We start from the raw sequence: 17,594 nt of genomic DNA on the forward strand, positions 1-17,594 counted from the left end.
ACATACGCAAAGATCAAGTTTGACCAAAAGTTGACCAGATTTAACCACGGTTGACTTGAGTTGACTAGTTTTGAAAAGAATTTTGAAATAATTAAATGAAATTATTTAATTAAATGGAGTACTTACTTCTAATTAATTAAACAAAATTATTTAATGTCATGCCATAAATTTTTAACATACAATTTTAATGCGATAACACAACCAACTTTTTTTTTTTTGTAGAATACATTAACGTTTTTCATGACTAGATGAATGGTTTCGTGGGCATTGTGAAGGGGGATTATACTCCTATCAGGTGGCGGTGATAGCATAGAAGATTGTAACAAGAGGATGAATTATTACTCAGTGTGTCTCCATCAATATTCGGGTTACCATTATTATTATATGTTCTATTATGAGTTTACTAGTATTATAGTTATACCTTACAAGTGCCTATACTCTCTTAGTTTGCATCTTTTCATAAACAGGCTAACATTATTATTTTCAGTTATTAAATCAAACTACAGAGCTTGGAGTTATTGCAATTATTATTTTGATGAGCGCATTGTTCACTCTCGTATCTCCTTATATTGACATCAAAACATCGTTAATTCATATTTAAAAATTAAGTGCCCAACTTGCTCATCTTATCTATACTACACTCGACCTAAATAACCATTAAATAATATAACATGTACCTTAATTCAAAACAGTATAATGTAATATCAATAATATAACACACATATATAAATAATATTGTATATATCTATAACTACCCATTATATCCCCACATACTTTTAATCTCCTTTATCAATTTTCTCAAATTAAATAACATGTTGATATAATCATTTAGATGATTAAAGATCTATAACCCATTTGTCAATTAATTTCCATTATAACATAACTTTATTAATTTACATGTCATGTTTACATTCCAAACTAAAACTAAATTAAAATTCAAACCCACTTCTAAATACCACTTGATTATTCCTATTTTTCCTAAGCTAAGGGTCTAGGCTTACATCATGAGTATGCTAAGGCTTTCATATCACTCAACTTCATCCAATAAAAACTTATCCTTTTTTTTTCAAACACATGTGTTTTAAGTCAATCTTGTCTAATGCAAATTTTGTTTTTAAAACTTGACACAATAAAGTTGATTAACTTCCCTCCTTGCCACATGGGCGCCTAGGTGGGGATAGTGGTAGGTGGGGAGCAAATGGTAAAGAATGTGCGCTCCCCAAGGTTTCCTAAAGTCTTTCCTTCCTTAAATGCATAAAAGAAGGCGTTGCCCAAGGAGGTAAGGGTAATCATGACATGGTCTGCACAAATAAAGTTTTTCAAGTACTTTTGCCCTTGCTCCAAAATGCTAGCGTCCAGGTTTTGAATAATGTGCATTTGTTATTTCAACTTGCAACTTTTCATATCTATTGTATTTTATAAGCAAGATTTGTTTATTGTTTTGGATGAAAAAGGTGGCGCTTTGGAATTCAAAGCTAGCCCAAAAGTCAAGTAACATTTATGTGTTGCATTAGTAGTTATATATCTTTTTATTTTGTTTCTCCATAGATAGTGATTAGACATTTTAGTTTTATAGTTATTGTTTATTCTCAAATTCTTTCTAGCTAGGGATGTCTTATTCCTTTAGGGACCTAGGTAGACTCTTAGCCAATAAAATATTACTCTGTAATAGAAGAAGTGAATTTAGTTACCTTTCCATATAAATTCCAGAGAGATAAATGGGCACCTTCAGCTAGTTAATTTTTATGTTCCTTACACTTATATGTATTATTATGATTTTCTTTTCCCTTAATAGGACTCATCCTTCATGGATTATTATAATGATATTTTATGAATTATTAAACTTGTTCTTACCATTTCAATTAATAAACTCATTAGATCTTTTAGACAAGAGATGCCATTTAAAACAACATATGTAGAGAAGTCAAATTAAAAACAATAGAACTCAGGAAGTGTTGAGCTAATCTTTCATACAACCAATGTTTTCATTATCTTCCATATCATTCAATACCAAGACTTAAAACTTTCTACCATTCTTACTATCAATTGCATACCTTACTTCTTTATCAATTCCAATACTAAACATCAAACTTTTAATTATTCCTTATGCAATAGAAAAATAAGATATCAAGGTGGCAAAGTCCAGTTTCATTCCTATTGTAATCTCAAGATACTCAAATTCTCCTTCCTGCATATTCCTATTCAATATAAATGGAACAACATCTAAGGAGCATACCCTCTCTAATATGATCCTTGCGAATTTCTTTCAATACAATATCAAGCATGAATTCTATCAACTTGAGCAGAATAGAAAGATCATATATAATACTGATACATCAACTTCTCTTCTTCAGAACATATGAAATAGAAACAACACCACACTCTACAATACAATTTCTTTCACATAACCAAGGAGGATTTCTCTCCCCTTAACACAATAATAATACATCTGCTCCTAAGCAAGAAATGGACTCCATAACATCAGGTTTCCAAAACTCTCCAAAGAATACCTGCACAAAAGAGAAACAACTAGGGAACCATGGAGGCTCACCTCCCAACCTAGGCCTCAAGGAGGCCACCCCTGCGCTAGGGGAAAACAAGGCTCAACCAGGTTTCATCCACACATCATCACAGCACATAAACTATCAAAATCACATATTTGTAACACATTTACAATCCCCAACCAAGGCTTGCACAATGATTCACACATGGAATCATAAACATTGGGTGAAGGTGGAAACACAAGGAGGTTTACCATTTCATATCATATCTGCCATAAAAATCATGCCCTTTCGGGGCTAAATCAACAAAATACAAGGCCCTTTCGGGGCTTCATAATATCATGCCCTTTCGGGGCTTCATAAACATCTTCCACCACACACACTACCAACACAACATCCTCCACCACACACAACCAACAACCTTAGCTTCCTACAACCCATACTTCAGTTACTTCCTTCCTCACCATTTCTCTCTCTGTTAATTTTTTTTTTTCTTATCCTCCCCCAAGGAAAAATATGAATATGACAATGGCATACAATGGAGCCCATACTCCAGGGTCCTCAATTATGCAATCCAACTACTGCCCGTTCACCCTGGACTTCTCTTCTCTTCCCACAAGGGTGAGTGAAAGTCCCACACCCATAACAACACTCAAGCACAAACAAAAAAACAAAACCAAGTAAAAAAAAATAAAACAAGAAATTTTCAAGAGTACATCACATTATCACAACACAAGAATTCCAAGAACAATCCTACCAAAGGCACTCTTACAATTCCCAATGTAGAAGCATGGCATGAAGCACTAACCTAATTACAAGCTATGGAAATGGAGTAAAGACCTCTTCCTGCTTGGCTTTCAAGCTTCTCCTTCCCCATCCCTAGTTGTCTCTAAAATTAGAGAGTGGGTGAATGAATCCCCAAGATTGGCACAACTTCCCTATAAAGACCTTCACTTTCATCCTCACCTACCTCTTTTACATTTTTGTTTTTACAACAATGAGGACTTAACCAAGTGGTGTCATGAGGAAAGAAGTTAGGTCACAATATGATTTTCGAATTGGCTTGGAAATGACTCTTTTTGAGGGTCCCCTAGGTCCCCTAGACTCACCTATGCTAATATTTAACCCCCCAACCCATACTATTACCATGTGGGTGACTTGTTTTCACAAAATTAGCACTTAAGAATCACTTAGACTCTCTAAAATTCCTATCACTTGTAACTTGCATTCCGTCAAAAAGGCGATTCTTCTTAACACTCTCCAAGGTGGTTTAATTGATTTTGCAATGAGGATTAGGCTTAGGTTAAGTGACTTCATGCTAGAGAATCCTATTGGACATGTCATTTACACATAGACAATACAAGTGTCAAATGACACACACATGCACAGAAAAATACTTCACACATTATGATGACATGTCACTAATCAACCACACTCTCTGATTATAACACTCATACATAGGCACAGTACGAAATAAACACAATACAACGAGATTTTGAATCTTCCAAAGATTCACCTTGGCTTAACCGTGTTCACATAAGATTGAAACTTGTTTCTCCCATTAATCACCATGGTTCCACTTTCTTGCACACTCAACTTAAACATTAGCAACCCAATAAGATAATACAAGATCCATACAAACACGTACAACATAAATCCAATACCTCGTACTACTCATTAATGTATACAAGTAAGTATCATCTAATCATTTCTATTCTAAGTACTATCAATAAAATATTGCAATAGCATATTCCATTTAACTTTCATCTAAGTGCATATTCAAAACATTTCATTATCATTCTCATAAAATATTTAAAACATTGAAATATCGAATATGTGTATCCACAGCAATCTTTCTGAGTATAATCATTTTCAATTAGAGTATCATCACAATTCTTTCTCACATAACAATGAAACTCTGAGTTATCTTTAGTAAATCGTAAAAACAATATAAAATGGATATGTGCAGACTGGTTAACTAGTAACTTTGATTAAGTTAAACATAAAGGTCAAACATAGTGACGTTTCTAGCAATATCCCCTTATAACATTATGGGGGGGGTGGTTTGTGTGATTTTCCAAGTTTAATTCCACAAACTGTTAGAATGTTTCAGTAATTATGTCATTATAATTTAAAACCAAGTTTCAAACATATCCATGTATCTCATTATCATCATAACGTATACTCATAGTTGTTCTTAGTAGGCAAAATGTTATTTTATCCTTCTTAACTGCCTAGTAAATCGTCCATAGTGTCTCATGGTCAGGTTCTTGTCTTAAACATTTTTAATCTCATGTCCATGTGGTCTTATTTTATCGACCTAATGTTACTAGAGAGAATATCAAAATCCACATTAGTCTCCTATAGGAACCCTTAAATCATGATTTGCAATAAAACAAAATATAAAGCATAACTCAATTATCTCCTAACTAGTTTTATTTCATCAAGATCTAGACACGGGTACTAGTGTGGGTCTTACATTTAATTAAATGAGAAGCCATTCCTAATTAATTAAATGAAGTTATTTAATTAAATAAGAAAAGTGCCTCTAATTAGTTAAAGATTATTTAATTAAATAGAAAAAGTAATTATGAGAGCATATCTCATTTGATTAAATTAAATATTTCAACAAAATCTCTCTTCAGTTCAAAAAGGGAAATTTTCAGTTCACTATTGATAAAAAAATGAGTTAAATCAGTTAACTCATTTTTCTACTCAAATTGAATCAGTTAACTCCTTATTTTACTCAAATTAAATCTGGTAACTCCCTTTAATTTGGAAATCTCCCTTTATGACTGAACTTCACCTTTAATCCTGACCGTTAATTGAAATCAATCTCAACTTTTGATGAATTCTAGGAAAGTTTATTTAAGAGACCCTCATCTCTTCATTTTGAAAGGTTGAATGAGAATTTGCATTGAATTGTTGCTAGAATTCATACTCACATTTGCTCATATTCACATACGCAAAGATCAAGTTTGACCAAAATTTAACCAAATTTAACTACGGTTGACTTGAGTTGACTAGTTTCGAAAAGAATTTTGAAATAATTAAATGAAATTATTTAATTAAATGGAGTACTTACTTATAATTAATTAAATAAAGTTATTTAATTAAATGAGAAGCCATTCCTAATTAATTAAATGAAGTTATTTAATTAAATAAGAAAAGTGTCTCAAATTAATTAAAGATTATTTAATTAAATAGAAAAAGTAATTATGAGAGCATATCTCATTTTATTAGATTAAATATCTCAACAAAATCTCTCTTCAGTTTAAAAAAAAAAATTTCCAATTCACTATTGATAAAAAATGAGTTAAAACAGTTAACTCTTTTTTCTACTGAAATTGAATCAGTTAACTCCTTATTTTACTCAAATTAAATCTGTTAACTCCCTTTAATTTGGAAATCTCCCTTTATGACTGAACTTCACCTTTAATCCTGACCGTTGATTGAAATCGATCTCAACCGTTGATGAATTCTAGGAAAGTCTATTTAAGAGACCCTCATCTCTTCATTTTGAAAGGTTGAATGAGAATTTGCATCGAATTGTTGCTAGAATTTATACTCACATTTGCTCATATTCACATACGCAAAGATCAAGTTTGACCAAAAGTTGACCAAATTTAACCACGATTGACTTGAGTTGACTAATTTCGAAAAAAAATTTAAAATAATTAAACGAAATTATTTAATTAAATGAAGTACTTACTTCTATTTAATTAAACAAAGTTATTTAATTAAATGAGAAGCCATGTAGTGTCTGCCCTTGGTTCACATTTTGTTATCGTTGTTGAACTCTTTTAGAACTAGTTTTATGTTGTTGGTTAGCAGCATTCTTTTGAGATTATCAGATATTGTGCTATGGATTCAGTTTATTAGGTGATGAGATTACTTAGACTCTATATTTCATGTATGTATGATGATTATTTTTAGTGTTCACAATTATTGATGATGATTATTACATTGCTTTTAATTATTAATGATGATTAGTAAGATGATTTATTATCATATGTGTTTTCTTATGGATACTTACCCCATACTTGCATGTGTATAGTGTGCGTGTTTGCTTTGCGTGTTTGCTTTTGTATGGCGTGTCTGATGTGGTTAAGGAAGGGAGTCGTAGTCACCTGCTAGTCGAGATCTACACGATGCACCACTTTCTACCATTGTCTGTTTAGTTTAGTATATATTGTGTTTGTACATGCATGATTTTTATACAGGTTGTAGGTACTGGGTATCGACTTTCCTGAATTGCCAGGATGAGCGTACCCTACAACATTATCTCAATGATAAGAGAGGGGAGATAAATTCTCAAGTCTAAATTCCAACCCTTTAAGCCATTTGTTCTAATTGAAAAATTAGGACAATTATCTAAGTTGAGTACTCTCCGAATGCGTCAGATGATGTAATTCGTGATATAAACCCCTTGGTTTGATTTGTATGTATTTTGGCTATAATGAATTTTTCGTATTTTTACCTTTGTGAGTCTTTGAAGTATTTTCTATTACATAAACCTAATTAAAAGATTTAATTAATGGTTTAATTTAATGAAAAATTAATATGGTATTTTAGTATTTATTTTATTTAATTAATTGAAAAATTAATTAAATAAAATAATTAAATTTGAAAAAAAAATAATTAAATTAGAAGATAAAAGTTATAATATTAAATTTGGAATGTGAGAATATTTATAATATATTTGGAGCTCATTTTTAAATAAATGACTAAATAATAATAATATTAAAGCTAATAAATATTTTAGCAATAAAGTTTTGGAAAATGAAATTTAAAATTGAAAAATATATTTTAAATTATTAAAAGATTCTAAATCTGATATGATTAAAATATAAATATATTAAGATTGAAAAGTGGAGATATTAAAGTTAGTGCGTGAGACTTAATAAATAAATAAATTAAATTGGAAAGAGTAAAGTAAATTGGAGTTATAAGCTTGCATGAGAATTAACATGTGTCAACAACACGGGAGTTAGTGCATCAATTAAGCACAAGGTGTCTACAATTCTATGACTCATCAAAAAGAATTGGAAAAGACCTATGCTTAGTTGGTGACACCTTTCAGTGGTTTCAAGAAGCATTCCAAAAGTTTCTTGAGAGCTCTTTATATTTAGGCATTCATAGAAGTTTAGATATAGCGTGGAGAGCAATTGGAGCATTGGAGGACTCAAAAACTTTGAAGAAGGGAGCTTGCTTTGCGGGTTTTTTGAGAAAGAGCGAATTAGCATCAGAATCTGACACTTCTTGTTACGTAGGAATTTCGGTTGGCTTGGATCATGGAGAAATTTGCGAATGTTGGAGAAGGAAGAGATTTTCTATGAACTTTTGAGGCATGACAAATTAGCATCAATGTCCAAGTGCACTCGTGATATTCTCATATTCCCTTTGCACTATTTCTCTTCCTCTCTTCATCATATTTTTTATATGTGACTGAATACTCTTTGTGATTGAATCTACAATTAAATTAGAATCTAGATATGTATGGTTACAAAGAAAATAATAGAAAAACCTTAGATCCAATTAAGGAAGAAATTAGATCTAAACGAGTTTGGGTTTGAATTAGAATCAAATTGAAATAGATTTGAAAATGGTTTGAAGATTTATGGCCAAATCCATTAGTGAAATTATTGGGTAAATTTAGAGAACAATTATTTAAGAGGAAATTCTTAATTCATCACAAATTGTCCTGTCGCTGCCCTTTTGGATAGACCCGAACTCAGTCATTCATAACTTTTTATCGTGATCAAATTTATTTGATCGCTCTGGTCAGAATTGGTGCAACTTGGCCCTATCCAACATATTTAAATTTTAGCTCGATCCAACGGTTCATTAGGAAGATATGGCCTTCGTACTAGGATTGTTTTATTCAAAGATAGATATTTCTCCATTTCCCATAACCAAGAGTTTTTTATGCTTAAACTTCACAAAAATAATATATCAAAGCATGAAATGAATTAAAGATATTATTGTAATATTTTTTTATTAGAATATTATTAATATGCATTAGTTTTATATGATTTATTATCTAATCTAATTAAATAAAATTTAATTAAGATTAGTTAATAGTAGAAGAAGTGTAATTAATTATTAGTCAATCTAAGTAAATGGATTTTTAAATGAGAGAAAATTTTAAAAAAAGATATTTTAATATAGTTTATATAGTGGACTTTTTATAATGTATATTGAATACTATTTAATATATATTAAACAATTTTAGAGTTGTTTAATGAAGATGATAATGTTAAGAATTTGTAGATTATTCATGTTAAAATCTACAATGAGTCTTATTGATTTGTGATAGGGATCTTTTTCAAATAACGTTTATATAGACAAAATATTATTAGAACAATTAGAAAATGGAGTCTAATGGTTGATTTTAGTATTGATTAAATATTTGTAAGATGATAATTTATATTATGTTGATTTAAATTTAGAAACTTTGAATGATATTGGATTAAGACTGAATTATTATGTTATTGCTTAATACGTTTGAATACCTTAATGGAGTTAAGAGTTAGCCAAATATTAACTAATGAGTTTATGAAAGGATTCTATAGATTGAGTATTTATAGTTTGAGGAGTTTATTATTTATTAATGTTTTTAAGGACTAGCAAACTATTAATAAATAATGGTTTAAATAGACATCAACAAATTTGATTAGAGTTAATCTAGTGGAGATTATTTAATGATTAAAGTTTTGTAAAAAGATATTAATTTTTGGTTTGAAGTATGATTGATTTTTAATCAATATTCATTGAGTTATGTGATTGAGATTTATCTTGAGATGACTATCATTAATACAAATTAATTAAGGAAACATTCGTATTCATAAAGAATGATGAATGAGATCTATTAATAAGATTTCCAATATAGCTTGTCATTGAATATTAGCAAGTTATTATTATTGAACTATGAACATGAATATTTGTGTATGACTGACTTTTAGTTATTAGTCAATTAATATTCAGTGGGTTGATAGTTTGGTTGTGAAATTATTAATTAAATCAATTAACTAAAGTTAATTAGATTTAATTATTTAAGTTATGTAATGGAGATTTAATTCTTTTAATAAGATTGTAGAAATATTGATATCATGTTGATAGGTCTTATTCTTATGACTTGAATTATGACTTTAGATATTATATGGTTGTCAACGATGATAACGATTAAATTAAAAGACTCAAACTTTAGTAATACTTAATTAAGTTTTTAATTGAAAATTAATAAGATGTAATAGGTCATGGATGGTGTACATATGTTAATGGATTGAGATAAATAAAGTTATTTTCTCCTTATTTGAAGATTGATAATTGGTTCTTTTATAAACGAATAATGATCTTAGATTATGTTGAAAAGTTGTAGTAACATTAAAGAAAAATTAATCAACTAAAATATGGATCATAGTTAAATAAAGAGAATAATTTAATTAAAGGTCAATGATGATCAGTTTAGTGAATATTTATCTTTAAGTTATTCTTAGAATGTAATTCTTAATAATAGAAGGATAATGCTATCGGAGAACAAATGGGTTGACTTGTAGGTCAAATGATGAAACTTAAGACACTTAAAAGTATACTTGCAAACATAAAACTGGAAACCCCTACACATTATTCAACTATGTGATTTTAGTAAACCAAAATATGTGTTTGCATCGTGTATTCTATATGCTTCTTGTTTTGAGTTTTGGATTGATTAGTGTTGACCAGTCCTAGGCTGTTACCAGAGGCTCGAGGGTTATGAGATGTGTTGGCATGTTGATCTTATTTGGTCTCGATATTTATAAGCCCAACCATGGTAATGTGATCGTGTGCTCTATGAAATGTTTGTATTTACTAATTGTTATTGTTCATCAGTCTTCATGTGTGAAGCTGAGATGTATGTGTATGAGACACTTGAGCTAATCATTTTTGAGTCATTAATCAGTTATCCTTGGATTATTTTCTAGTCGCCATGATGGGACTGAAATGTGGATTTATTTCTTGATGATGTCATGTTGTGACATGTTTGACTCAACCATTTTGGAGTCTTCGATCAGTATGATTTTAAGATATTCTTGGTTGCTTGTTGGGAACCAATGGATACTTATGATTATCAGTGATGCCTTCAATTGCCAATAGAGAACTGTTGTGGTCATGATTTTCTATGGATGCTTTCAGATGCTCATGGAGATTTGATGATTCTTATCTTGGAGGTTTGATGATTTTTATTATGGATATTTGATGCTTTTATACATATTTGATGATTTTATTATAGATTATCTTTTATAATTTTGAGATTTATAATTCCATGAGCTTAGGGTAGGTAATCTACTTGTAGTGTCGGGAAGTGGCTTGCAATGGGGGTCAGAGCCCTAAGTGGCTGCCAGGGTAACTCATTGTAAGTTTGGTTAATAAGTGATAACATTTACACACTAAATGGGGATTAAATGAACCTAAAAAGATAATTGTTTTGGTTCTTTCCCATGCCTTGAGTGCTTGTACATGGCTAGGATGGGAGTAGTGAGAACGCATGGTTGCGACCTTGCATTTCGTAGTATGCCTCGTTAGTATGAGAGGATACTAGTGGCCGCATGAGATTAGTATGGACCCGTGGAGTTTAGCTAACTACTAGGATAACTTGTACGTGATAATTGCGATGACACTTTCCCGCTTGCATAGTAGGTTCCTATATGTCATTGTGTGCCTCTAGGAATTAGATGTTGATTTTGTGTGTGATGAAAACCTTTGAGTTAGTATACTTTTAGGATTCCTGGACTTATAGAGATTTGTGCTTCATGAATTGATATCATGTTTGAGACTTGAGATTATCTCCTCAGCACGGTGGGAGTGGACCACTTAGGTTCCACACGGTCGGGTGGTAGTGTATTTTTACTCTTATCATTCGAGATCCGTCGGAGACACCGTGGTTGTAGCATTCTTGGTTGGTATTTATCTTCATTATGTTTTTGGATTATTATGATAGATGATATACTTTATGATAGATAATGATATGTTTCTTATATTGATGATTTGCTTTACTTTGCATATGTTAGTTGATGATGGTATTCTATGCTTTACTTTGCATGTTAGTAGCATGTTTTAAGAGTGACATTCCTACTATGTTAATATCGATGATCTCTGCGGTGCTTTGAAATGTTACGCACGGAGGGACGGCTAGGATCCACGATGGTCTAATGATGATATTTACGGTTGGGAGAAATCGTGCACTTAGTTATTTATGTTTGTGATGTATGGTTATCTCTTATAATGGATATTTATATCTTTATGATGATGATGTATCATGTATGATATGTAGTTTCATTTACTTTAATTGTATCATGGATTAATATTGGATGATAATGTACTTTATTTACGTGAATGCTTTATTCTTTTAAGCTTTTGCATACCCTGTGATATGTATGGTGGATGATTGAGCAATCTGAAATATAGTTACAAAAAGGACACTTATAATATTGTTTAAGTACATTAGATGTATCATTGTTATTTCATAAGGATGTGATATTAGATGAATAAATTATGATTAGATGTAATTCAACGTTAAGGGATCTTTAAAAAATGTAATCTGTTATGTTATGTTATGTGTACTTTTATTTGAATTGTTTCTATTGCTTCTGCAAGTGTTGTGAATGGTTTATCTTTTATGTTTAAAAATAAATAAAAAACAAAAAATTGTTTGGTAAACTTAGTGCAATTCTTTGGATCCCTTGGCGGGGCATTACAAACCATTTCTAATTAATTAAATGAAGTTATTTAATTAAATAAGAAAAGTGTCTCTAATTAATTAAAGATTATTTAATTAAATAGAAAAAGTAATTATGAGAGCTTATCTCATTTTATTAAATTAAATATCTCAACAAAATCTCTTCAGTTCAAAAAGAAAAATTTTCAGTTCACTATTAATAAAAAAATGAGTTAAATCAGTTAACTCTTTTTTCTACTCAAATTGAATTAGTTAACTCCTTATTTTACTCAAATTAAATCTGTTAACTCTCTTTAATTTGAAAATCTCCTTTTATGACTAAACTTCACCTTTAATCCTGACCGTTGATTGAAATCGATCCCAACCGTTGATAAATTTCAGCAAAGTCTATTTAAGAGACCCTCACCTCTTTATTTTGAAAGGTTGAATGAGAATTTGCATCGAATTGTTGCTGGAATTCATACTCACATTTGCTCATTTCACATAGGCAAAGATCAAGTTTGACCAAAAGTTGACCAGATTTAACCACGGTTGACTTGAGTTGACTAATTTCGAAAAAAAATTTGAAATAATTAAACAAAAATATTTAATTAAATGGAGTACTTACTTCTAATTAATTAAACAAAGCTATTTAATTAAATGAGAAGCCATTCCTAATTAATTAAATGAAGTTATTTAATTAAATAAGAAAAGTGTCTCTAATTAATTAAAGATTATTTAATTAAATAGAAAAAGTAATTATGAGAGCATATCTCATTTTATTAAATTAAATATCTCAACAAAATCTCTCTTAAGTTCAAAAAGAGAAATTTTTAGTTCACTATTGATAAAAAATGAGTTAAATCAATTAACTTCTTTTTTTACTCAAATTGAATCAGTTAACTCCTTATTTTACTCAAATTAAATCTGTAAACTCCCTTTAATTTGGAAATCTCCCTTTATGACTGAACTTCACCTTTAATCCTGACCGTTGATTGAAATCGATCTCAACCGTTGATGAATTCCAAGAAAGTCTATTTAAGAGACCCTCATCTCTTCATTTTGAAAGGTTCAATGAGAATTTGCATCGAATTGTTGCTGGAATTCATACCCACATTTGCTAATATTCACATACGCAAAGATCAAGTTTGACCAAAAGTTGACCAGATTTAACCACGGTTGACTTGAGTTGACTAATTTTGAAAAGAATTTAGAAATAATTAAACAAAATTATTTAATTAAATGGAGTACTTACTTCTAATTAATTAAACAAAATTATTTAATTAAATGAGAAGCCATTCCTAATTAGTTGAATGAAGTTATTTAATTAAATAAGAAAAGTGTCTCTAATTAATTAAAGATTATTTAATTAAATAGAAAAAGTAATTATGAGACCATACCTCATTTTATTAAATTAAATATCTCAACAAAATCTCTCTTCGGTTCAAAAAGGGAAATTTTCAGTTCACTATTGATCAAAAATAAGTTAAATTAGTTAACTCCTTTTTCTACTCAAATTGAATCAGTTAACTCCTTATTTTACTCAAATTAAATTTGTTAACTCCCTTTAATTTGAAAATCTCCCTTTATAACTGAACTTCACCTTTAATCCTGACCGTTGATTGAAATCGATCTCAACTATTGATGAATTCTACGAAAGTTTATTCAAGAGACCTTCATCTCTTCATTTTCAAAGGTTGAATGAGAATTTGCATCGAATTGTTGCTAGAATTCATACTCACATTTGCTCATATTCACATACGCAAAGATCAAGTTTGACAAAAATTTGACTAGATTTAACCACGGTTGACTTGAGTTGACAAGTTTCGAAAAGAATTTTAAAATAATTAAATACAATTATTTAATTAAATGAAGTACTTACCTCTAATTAATTAAACAAAGGTATTTAATTAAATGAGAAGCCATTCCTAATTAATTAAATGAAGTTATTTAATTACAAAAGAAAAGTGCCTCTAATTAATTAAAGATTATTTAATTAAATAAAAAAAGTAATTATGAGAGCATATCTCATTTTATTAAATTAAATATCTCAACAAAATCTCTCTTCAATTCAAAAAGGAAAATTTTCAGTTCACTATTGATCAAAAATAAGTTAAATCAGTTAACTCTTTTTTCTACTCAAATTGAATCAGTTAACTCCTTATTTTACTCAAATTAAATCTGTTCACTCCCTTTAATTTGAAAATCTCGCTTTATAACTAAACTTCACTTTTAATCTTGACCGTTGATTGAAATTGATCTCAACCGTTGATGAATTCAAAGAAAGTCTATTTAAGAGACCCTCATCTCTTCATTTTGAAAGGTTGAATGAGAATTTGCATCGAATTGTTGCTGGAATTCATACTCACATTTGCTCATATTCATATACGCAAAGATCAAGTTTGACCAAAAGTTGACCAGATTTAGCCACGATTGACTTCAATTGACTAGTTTCGAAAAGAATTTTGAAATAATTAAAGGAAATTATTTAATTAAATGGAGTACTTACTTCTAATTAATTTAAAAAAATTATTTACTTAAATGAGAAGCCATTTCTACTTAATTAAATGAAGTTATTTAATCAAATAAGAAAAGTGTCTCTAATTAATTAAAGATTATTTAATTAAATAGAAAAAGTAATTATGAGAGCATATCTCATTTTATTAAATTAAATTTCTCAAAAAAATCTCTCTTCAGTTCAAAAAGAGAAATTTTTAGTTCACTAGTGATAAAAAATGAGTTAAATCAGTTAACTCATTTTTCTACTAAAATTGAATCAGTTAACAACTTATTTTACTCAAATTAAATCTATTAACTCCCTTTAATCTGAAAATCTCCCTTTATGACTGAAGTTCACCTTTAATCCTGACCGTTGATTGAAATCGATCTCAACCGTTAATGAATTCCAGGAAAGCTTTTTTAAAAGACACTCATCTCTTCATTTTGAAAGCTTCAATGAGAATTTGCATCGAATTGTTGCTGGAATTCATACTCACATTTGCTCATATTCACATACGCAAATATTAAGTTTGACCAAAAGTTGACCAAATTTAACCACAATTGACTTGAATTGACTAGTTTCGAAAAGAATTTTGAAATAATTAAATGAAATTATTTAATTAAATGAAGTACTTCTAATTAATTAAATAAAGTTATTTAATTAAATGAGAAGCCATTCGTAATTAATTAAATAAAGTTATTTAATTAAATAAGAAAAATGTCTCTAAATAATTAAAGATTATTTAATTAAACGGAAAAAGTAATTATGAGAGCATATCTCATTTTATTAAATTAAATATCTCAACAAAATCTCTCTTCAGTTCAAAGAGGGAAAATTTAAGTTCACTATTGATCAAAAATGAATTAAATCAGTTAACTCCTTTTTCTACTCAAATTGAATCAGTTAACTCCTTATTTTACTCAAATTAAATCTATTAACTCCTTTTAATTTGGAAATCTCTCTTTCTGACTGAACTTCACCTTTAATCTTGATCGATAATTGAAATCGATCTCAACCGTTGATGAATTCCAAGAAAGTCTATTTAAGAGACTCTCATCTCTTCATTTTGAAAGGTTGAATGAGAATTTACATCGAATTGTTGCTGGAATTCATACTCACATTTGCTCATATTCACATATGCAAAGATCAAATTTGACCAAAAGTTGACCAGATTTAACCACGGTTGACTTGAGTTGACTAGTTTCGAAAAAAACTTTAAAATAATTAAACAAAATTATTTAATTAAATAAAGTACTTACTTCTAATTAATTAACCAAAGCTATTTAAATAAATGAGAAGTCATTCCTAATTAATTAAATGAAGTTATTTAATTAAATAAGAAAAGTGTCTCTAATTAATTAAAGATTATTTAATTAAATACAAAAAGTAATTATGAGAGCATATCTCATTTTATTAAATTAAATATCTCAACAAAATCTATCTTCAATTCAAAAAGGGATATTTCCAGTTCACTATTGATCAAGAATGAGTTAAATCAGTTAACTCCTTTTTCTACTCAAATTGAATCAGTTAACAACTTATTTTACTCAAATTAAATCTGTTAACTCCCTTTAATTTGAAAATCTCCCTTTATGATTGAAGTTCACCTTTAATCCTAACCGATGATTGAAATCGATCTCAACCGTTGATGAATTTCAGAAAAGTCTATTTAAGAGACCCTCATCTCTTCATTTTGAAATGTTGAATGAGAATTTGCATCGAATTGTTGCTGGAATTCATACTCACATTTGCTCATATTCACATACGCAAAGATCAAGTTTGAATAAAAGTTGACCAAATTTAACCATGGTTGACTTGAGTTGAGTAGTTTCGAAAAGAATTTTGAAATAATTAAACAAAATTATTTATTTAAATGGAGTACTTACTTCTAATTAATTAAACAAAGCTATTTAATTAAATGTGAAGCCATTCCTAATTAATTAAATGAAGTTATTTAATTAAATAAAAAAAGTGTCTCTAATTAATTAAAGATTATTTAATTAAATAGAAAAAGTAATTATGAGAGCATATCTCATTTCATTAAATTAAATATCTCAACAAAATCTCTCTTCAGTTCAAAAAGGGAAATTTCCAGTTCACTATTGATGAAAAATGAGTTAAATCAGTTAACTCCTTTTTCTACTCAAATTGAATCAATGAACTCCTTATTTTACTCAAATTAAATCTGTTAGCTCCCATTAATTTGAAAATCTCCCTTTATGACTAAACTTCACCTTTAATCCTGACCGTTGACTGAAATCGATCTCAACCATTGATGAATTCCAAGAAACTCTATTTAAGAGACCCTCATCTCTTCATTTTGAAAGGTTGAAAGAGAATTTGCATCGAATTGTTGCTGGAATTCATACACACATTCGCTCATATTCACATACGTAAAGATAAAGTTTGACCAAAAGTTGACCAGATTTAACCACGGTTGACTTGAGTTTAATAGTTTCAAAAAGAATTTGGAAATAATTAAACGAAATTATTTAATTAGATGGAGTACTTACTTCTAATTAATTAAACAAAGTTATTTAAATAAATGAGAAGCGATTCCTAATTAATTAAAAGAAGTTATTTAATTAAATAAGAAAAGTGTCTCTAATTAATTAAAGATTATTTAATTAAATAGAAAAAATAATTATGAGAACATATCTCATTTTATTAGATTAAATATCTTAACAAAATCTCTCTTCAGTTCAAAAAGGGAAATTTTCAGTTCACTGTTGATCAAAAATGAGTTAAATCAGTTAACTCTTTTTTCTACTCAAATTGAATCAGTTAACTCCTTATTTTACACAAATTAAATATGTTAACTCCCTTTAATTTGAAAATCTCCCTTTATGACTGAACTTGACCTTTAATCTTAACCGTTGATTGAAATCGATCTCAA

Source organism: Cupressus sempervirens, chromosome 2 (genome assembly GCF_028749045.1).
Source record: "Cupressus sempervirens isolate cs-2001-9-10 chromosome 2, ASM2874904v1, whole genome shotgun sequence".
In the NCBI taxonomy this organism is placed as follows: domain Eukaryota; kingdom Viridiplantae; phylum Streptophyta; class Pinopsida; order Cupressales; family Cupressaceae; genus Cupressus; species Cupressus sempervirens.